This window comes from Lathyrus oleraceus, chromosome 7 (genome assembly GCF_024323335.1).
Source record: "Lathyrus oleraceus cultivar Zhongwan6 chromosome 7, CAAS_Psat_ZW6_1.0, whole genome shotgun sequence".
Taxonomy (NCBI): Eukaryota; Viridiplantae; Streptophyta; class Magnoliopsida; order Fabales; family Fabaceae; genus Lathyrus; species Lathyrus oleraceus.
In genome coordinates this window covers 247699578-247707351 of record NC_066585.1, presented here as the reverse complement: position 1 = coordinate 247707351, position 7774 = coordinate 247699578, and the positions used below count along the sequence as shown (strand labels likewise).

Sequence of the window (7774 nt, the reverse complement as noted above, 5' to 3'; positions counted from 1 at the left end):
TTGCCACAAAGCTTCTGGTAATTTCAATGACCATCTTTCCTTGAAGTGGCGACCGTTTTTTTCTAGTATTTGCTTGATTTCTCTGTTAGATACTTCCACTTGTCCATGGTCTGAGGGTGGTAAGGTGTCGCTATCCTATGTCTCACTCCATATTAAATAATAATTTTCGAGTATCTTGGATATAAAGTGCGATCCACCATCACTGACTACTATTCTTGGGATGCCAAATCTCGGAAATATTATATTCTTAAAGAGTCTAGTTACTACTCGGGTGTCGTTTGTTGGGGAGGCTACAGCTTCGATCCATTTTGATACGTAGTCAACTGCCACGAGTATGTATTTGTTACCGAAAGAGGATGGAAAGGTCCCATGAGTCTATTCCCCACACGTCGAAGATCTCTACTTCAAAATACCTTTTGTGGCATCTCGTCACGTCTAGATATGTTTCCCGTGCGTTGACATCTGTCACATTCCTTAATAGCCGCATGTACGTCCTTCCATATAGTTGGCCAATAAAAGCCGGCTTGTAGGATTTAGAGCAGGTCTTGGATGTACTTGTGTGTCCACCATAAGGAGCGGAGTGGCAGTGTTGGATTATATTTTCTACCTCTTCTCGGGTATAAATCGACGGAAAATACCATCGGGGCCTCTTTTGAAGAGTAAGGGATCATCCCAGTATAGTGTTTTATGTCGTAGAAGAATCGTTTCTTCTGCTGGTAAGATAAAGTAGGTGGAACTATTCCGGCAGCTAAATAATTGACGAGATCAGCGTACCATGGTGTGGCAGATATAGCTAAGGTGGTTTCTACTTGCATGTCGGAGTTGTTCTCTTCCAAAGTAGCTATAAGTTTGTCATACGAGAAATCATCATTAATGATGTTCTTTCCGGTTCAAGGTTCTCAAGTCTAGAGAGGTGGTCTGCTACTACGTTTTCAGTTCCTTTCTTGTCCTTGATTTCTAAGTCGAATTCTTGTAGCAACAAGATCCATCTTAGGAGTCTAGGTTTAGCATCCTTTTTTGTAAAAGGTACTTGATAGCAGTGATCAGTGTAAACTATTATTTTAGCTCCGACCAAGTAAGAACGAAATTTATCTAGCGCAAATACCACTGCTAGGAGTTCTTTCTCGGTAGTGGCGTAATTCATTTGTGCTTCATCCAGGGTTCTGCTTGCGTAATATATAACGTGAAGCTTTTTATCCTTTCGTTGTCCTAAAACAGCACCTACAGCATAATCGCTGGCATCGCACATTATTTCGAATGGTTCATTCCAGTCTGGTGTCTGCATTATGGGTGCGGAGATCAATGCTTGCTTAAGCGTTTGAAATGCTTTTAAACAGTTATCGTCGAATATGATTCGGCATCTTTCATCAACAGTCCGGTTAAAGGTTTAGTTATCTTAGAGAAGTCTTTGATGAATCGTCGGTAAAAACCGGCGTGTCCTAAAAAGCTTCGTACTTCTCTCTCACGGTTCTTGGGGGTTGAAGATTTTCGATTACCTCTATTTTGGCCTTGTCTACTTCAATTCCTCTGTTCGAGATGATGTGTCCTAAGACAATTCCTTCTTGTACCATAAAGTGGCACTTTTCCCAATTAAGTACTAAGTTTACTTTTACACATCGCTCAAGAACTCTTTCCAGGTTTTCAAGGCATTCTTCGAAACTTTGTCCGTATACAGAAAAGTCATCCATAAATACTTCCATGATGTTTTCGAGAAAGTCGGCGAAAATTGCCATCATGCATCTTTGAAAGGTTGCAGGGGCATTACACAGACCAAACGGCATTCGTCTATAAGCGAAGGTACCAAAAGGGCATGTGAACGTTGTCTTTTCTTGGTCATCAGGGTGAATTGGTATTTGAAAGAAGCCTGAATAACCGTCTAGATAACAGAAATGTGAATGTTTTGCTAATCGTTCTAACATTTGGTCAATGAATGGTAAAGGGAAATGATCTTTTCGGGTTGCTTTGTTTAGTTTCCTATAATCAATGCACATTCTCCATCCTGATTCGATTCGTTTAGTTATAGTTTCCCCTTTTTCGTTTTCAATAACGGTTATGCCTCCTTTCTTTGGTACAACGTGCACAGGACTAACCCATTTGCTATCAGATATAGGATATATAATACCTGCTTCCAATAACTTGGTTATTTCCTTCTTTACTACCTCACTCAGGATCGGATTTAGTCTTCTCTGGTGTTCCCTAGAGGTTTTACAGTCTTCTTCTAACATGATGCGGTGCATACAAATAGAAGGACTTATTCCTTTAAGATCGGTGATGTGGTACCCGGGATAAATGAGTCTGCATTGGTGGGCCGCTTTGCCGGTTTTTTTTTATTTCTCTTAGTGCGGTTGGATATTTCCTTAAGATATGTAAGAGTTTTTCTGTTTCGAGTCTCCGTAGGTCTGCATTAACTATCACAGGTCGTTCAAGTTCTAAGTCTAGGAATTCATATCTCAGATTTTTGGGAAGTGTTTTCAGATCAGGGGTTGGTTTGTTAAGACATTGCGTAGGATCCGGTGTTATTGCTAAACATTGGTTAGATCTGTCTTCTACAAGGCAGTCAGATGATTTGTCTTCTTCTAACTCTGCTTCTTTTATGCATTCATCGATGATATCCATGAAGTAACATGTATCTTCTATTGCAGGTGCTTTCAAGAATTGGGAAAGAATGAATTCAATTTTCTCTTCACCTACTTCGAAGGTGAGTCGTCCTCGTTTTACGTCTATGATTGCACCGGCAGTTGCTAAGAATGGTCTTCCCAGTATAATGGGTGTAATATCATCTTCTCTAATGTCCATAATTGTAAAATCAGTGGGAATGTAGAATTGACCTATGCGTACGGGAACGTTTTCAAGGATTCCTACAGGATATTTGATGGAACGATCTGCTAGTTGCACAGACATTTTGGTTGGTCTTAATTCTCCCATTTCCAGTTTCTTACATATGGATAAAGGCATAACGCTAATTCCGGCTCCTAAATCGCATAAGGCTTTGTCAATGACAAATTTTCCTATGTGACAGGGTATAGAGAAACTACCTGGATCCTTGAGTTTAGGGGGCATGTTTTGGATTATAGCGCTACATTCGGCAGGGAGTGTAACGGTTTCGCTATCCTCAAGTTTCCTCTTATTAGAAAGGATTTCTTTTAAGAATTTAGCATATGAGGGCATCTGCGTAATAGCTTCGGTGAACGGGATTGTAACGTTTAATTGTTTAAGGAGATCAACAAATTTTCTAAATTGGCCCGCATCTTTGGTTTTAACAAGCCTTTGAGGGTAAGGTATAGGTGGTTTGTAAGGTGGTGGAGGTACATAAGGTTCCTTCTTTTCTAGGGTTTCCTTATTACTCTCTTCCTTTTCCTTAGGTTCACTTTCCTCAGTTGGTTTCTTAGGGTTTTGGTTTTCTATCCTTGGATCAGACGGTCCTTCCACTTCCGTTCCACTTCTTAATATAATTGCATGAGCGTGGCTTCTCGGGTTAGGTTGGGGCTGTCCAGGGAATGTACCAGTTGGGGCAGCAGTAGGTGCTTGTTGTTGAGCTACTTGTGATATTTGTGTTTCCAGCATTTTGCTATGGGTAGCCAAGGCATCTACTTTGCTTGCTAGTTGTTTAAGTTGTTCGCCAGTGTGTACATTCTGGTTTAAGAAATCTTTATTGGTTTGTTGTTGGGAAGCTATAAAGTTTTCCATCATGATTTCCAAGTTGGATTTCCTAGGGGCGTTATTGTTAGGCATGGATGGGTTCGGTTTCTGATATCCCGGAGGTATAGCTGGGGCTTGATTTGGAGACTGTCCAGGTGCGTACAAAGCGTTATTGCTCTTATATGAAAAGTTTGGATGGTTCTTCCAATTTGAGTTATAGGTGTTCGAATAGGGGCTTCCTTGAGCATAGTTTACTTGTTCTGCTTGGATTCCTGTCAAGAGTTGACAGTCCGTAGGAGTGTGGCCTTGGATTCCACAGACCTCGCAATTCTGAGTTATAGCAACCACGGCGGCTGGGGGTGATACGCTTAAACTTTCAATTTTCTGGACCAAAGCATCCACTTTTGCGTTAACGTGATCAAGGTTACTTATCTCGTACATGCCAGTTTTCGTTCGAGGTTTTTCCACCGTTGTTCGTTCGGTTCCCCACTGATAGTGGTTTTGGGCCATGCTCTCGATAAGCTGGTAAGCATCAGCATAAGGTTTGTTCATTAATGCACCACCTGCAGCGGCGTCTATTGTTAACCTTGTGTTGTATAAGAGACCATTATAAAATGTGTGAATTACTAACCAGTCTTCCAAACCATGGTGTGGGCAAAGTCTCATCATGTCTTTGTATCTTTCCCATGCTTCGAAAAGAGACTCGTTGTCTTTCTGTTTAAATCCGTTTATCTGGGCTCTTAACATAGCTGTTTTGCTTGGCGGAAAGTATCGGGCAAGAAAAACTTTCTTCAACTCGTTCCATGTGGTGACTGAGTTGGAAGGGAGAGATTGAAGCCATCTTCTAGCGCTATCTCTTAATGAGAAAGGAAAAAGACGAAGTCGAATTGCCTCTGAAGTGACACCATTAGCTTTAACAGTATCAGCGTATTGGACAAATACGGATAAATGTAGGTTTGGATCCTCGGTAGGATTTCCAGAGAATTGGTTCTGTTGCACTGCCTGCAACAGCGAAGGTTTAAATTCGAAGTTGTTTGCTTCGATTGCGGGCGGAGCAATACTTGAATGCGGCTCATCTTGCGATGGAGCGGCGTAATCTCTAAGAGCACGAGCTGGTTCTGCCATCTCGGTTATCGAAGGAAAAAGGTTTTTGAAATCAGGAAGTTCTATAGGAGGGAGATTGTTTGCAGCACTATATTCCCGAATTCGTCGTAAGACTCGGAGATATAGTTCGATATCGTTGATTCGTAAATAGAGCGGTTCGCCTTGTGAGCGAGTGCGTGGCATACAAATCAACGAAAGAAAGAATAGAAGAAAAAAGAAACCTTAGTCTCTACAGCGTAACGGAAGAGTTACGATGTCGATTAAATAGAAGTCCCCGGCAACGGCGCCAAAAACTTGATCGCTCGACTTTATGAGACGAATTTGGGGTACAAACTGCAAGTGCACAGTTCTATCGCGTAGTTTTAAAAGATATCGATCCCACAGGGACTTATGAATCGATATACCGTTATCTAAGGTTACTACGTAAAGCTAAGGTGAATAATGGTTGATTGTTTGGGGGCGAAGCTAAAAACTAAACTAAGATCTAGATTAAATATTAATAAAGCGGATATCGGTATGTAGTTCGTCGTAATTAGGGAATCAATTCTTTGTCGGTTTCTTGGTTTTAAAATAAATCGTTTCAGTTAACTTTATTGATTAAAGGTTTTATCTCAAACTCTCGCTCTGTTGAATAAACCAAGATTTTATGTTAATGTAGCTGTCACTTATAATTAAGTCAAAAACCACTTTTTGAAAGCAATAAAGTTGCAGAAACTCTTTTTAAGAAAACACTGACCGTTTTAAACACCCTTATCTCAAACTCTCGCTCTGTTGACTTAGGTTATACAATTAAACCCGAATGCTTAACTCTCGTCCTCACATTCAATCTTTAAGAATACTTTTTGGAAAAGGTCAGAATTTAATTAACTCTAAAACTTGCTCTCGCCCTGATGTATAATTAATGCCTAATTTACACTGTCCAGTTAAAACCTCAAACTCTCGCTCTATTGATTTTAACTTCTTTATGTCTTTTACTTTTGTAAAAAATCTTGTTATTAAACCTGTAAATTGAGACCGTAAAAAGATTGATTTTAATTTTAAGTTTAATTAGACCGACTTAGTCTTGATCCCTTATTCCGCTTACTTTACATACCGATATCTAGGCGAATTAGCCAGACATGCTAAACAAACAAAAATACATATCATGCATAAACAGACTCATCCCAGGCAGATAATATAAATAATTAATAAAACAAAGCATTAAATAATGATTAAAGAACCTGAATGCGTTAAACAATAGTCTTGAACACTCCACCACAAGCCGGTAGGATTTGTTCTCGGATTCTTCAATTAAACAATAACTTAAACCAAGGAAAAAAAAAACAAAAAAAACTAGATTCTAACGTAAGGTTAGATCCGGTAAAAGTTGCACAATAGTTTCCGGTGTAGAAACTATTGTGCAAAAAGAATTAATTGAATGCTAGAAAAGAAAATAGAATTGCAAAAAGGTAAAACAATAAAAATTCTGCAAAGTAATACTATAAAAATATAAGCCTAAACTGCTGGAAGAAAAAAATGAGAGAACGGCAACAGGCGTGGAAAATCTCTGAACCCAGAGCTTTCCCAATTAGCTGCTATTTATACTGCTACTTGTGTAACGGCTTTCCAAGGGTTTCCGTATGCGCGGTCTTTTCGTTCCGAGGGTCAAGCGTGGAAATAGCTTTCAACGTGGTCAGTTGAGTTCCTAGTGCCAAAAATATAGGGGAATGGTGTGACGTCCGTCACACCATGTGTGACGCTCGTCACAGGAGTGTGCTTAGTGTGACGCTCGTCACAACCTTTGTGACGCCCGTCACAGGTACAACGTGCGCTTTCTTTGGGCTGGGCTTGGTCTTTGTTATTTGTTTCCTTTTTATTCCTTTTTACACCTCCTTTTCTTCCCTTTTTCACTTTTGCTTCAAAATGGATACCTGACATAAATAGAAAGGAAATACCGCATAATATCTGATAAAATGAGATAAATTAAAGTAAATGATAATATAATCTAATTGAATTAAGTCCTAAAATGTGATATAATTTCATGTTATCAATACATTATGCAATGAGACTCCATGCATGCGGTACCGACTATTCGTGAACATATAGTTCAACCTCACCGATCAAATCCAGATACGGCTACCAAGCTCACTAGTCCCACTCATTTGAGACCTAGTGACTCACTCACTAATTCCTCACCATGGGAATTAGCTACCACCCCAAGGGCTATGATATGCACGCTAATCACCTAGCATGCAAACATCAACAACGATCCACAATACTAACTCACTAATTCCTCACCATGGGAATTAGCTACCACCATAAAGGCCACAATATGCAAGCTAAATCACTCAGTCATGCAAACATCAACAATCATCCACAATGGACATATGCTCACACTCTAAGCCATAAACAGTCCATTCATAATTTCAGACATGATAGATACATTCACAACATTATGCATATCATCATACATCATCAACATATTCACCACATAATCATATCATGTCATACCACATAATCAATCACAGCATTAGCACACTCTACTAATACCTATACTACTCAAAACAACGGGAAATGATCCCTACTCTATCATACATCAGCTAATTTACATTACTCAGCTGAACAACCAAAAACTGCACAACAACAGCACAGAAAAATCACAATCCTGCCCATACGCGTATTGCCTAGTCCCATACGCGTATGGCCCAATTCTCAGCCAATTCCATACGCGTACCACCTATCTCATACGCGTATGCTACGCGTACCACTTCCCCATACGCGTACCAACAGAGACCAAACCACGTTCAAAAACATCATCTTCCTCATCCATACGCGTATTGCCTAGTGCCATACGCGTACCAGACCATCTCATACGCGTATTGCCTAGTGCCATACGCGTATGACCAGAAACCAGATTTCCAGATCTGCTATGGTCTTCTCTGCTACGAGATCTACCAATTCCAACCTCCTACAATCCAATTTTTCACAGTAATCGTTCATATCATCTAACACGAATCATACCCTATTCAATTTCACCAATTCTAACATTTTT

At 39.9% G+C, this 7774-nt stretch overlaps 1 pseudogene; it reads left to right on the top strand.

Moving 5' to 3' along the window:
• Positions 1-4279: 4279 nt before the first annotated feature.
• Positions 4280-4379, top strand: LOC127109127 (uncharacterized; annotated as a pseudogene).
• The last annotated feature ends 3395 nt before the right edge of the window (positions 4380-7774 follow it).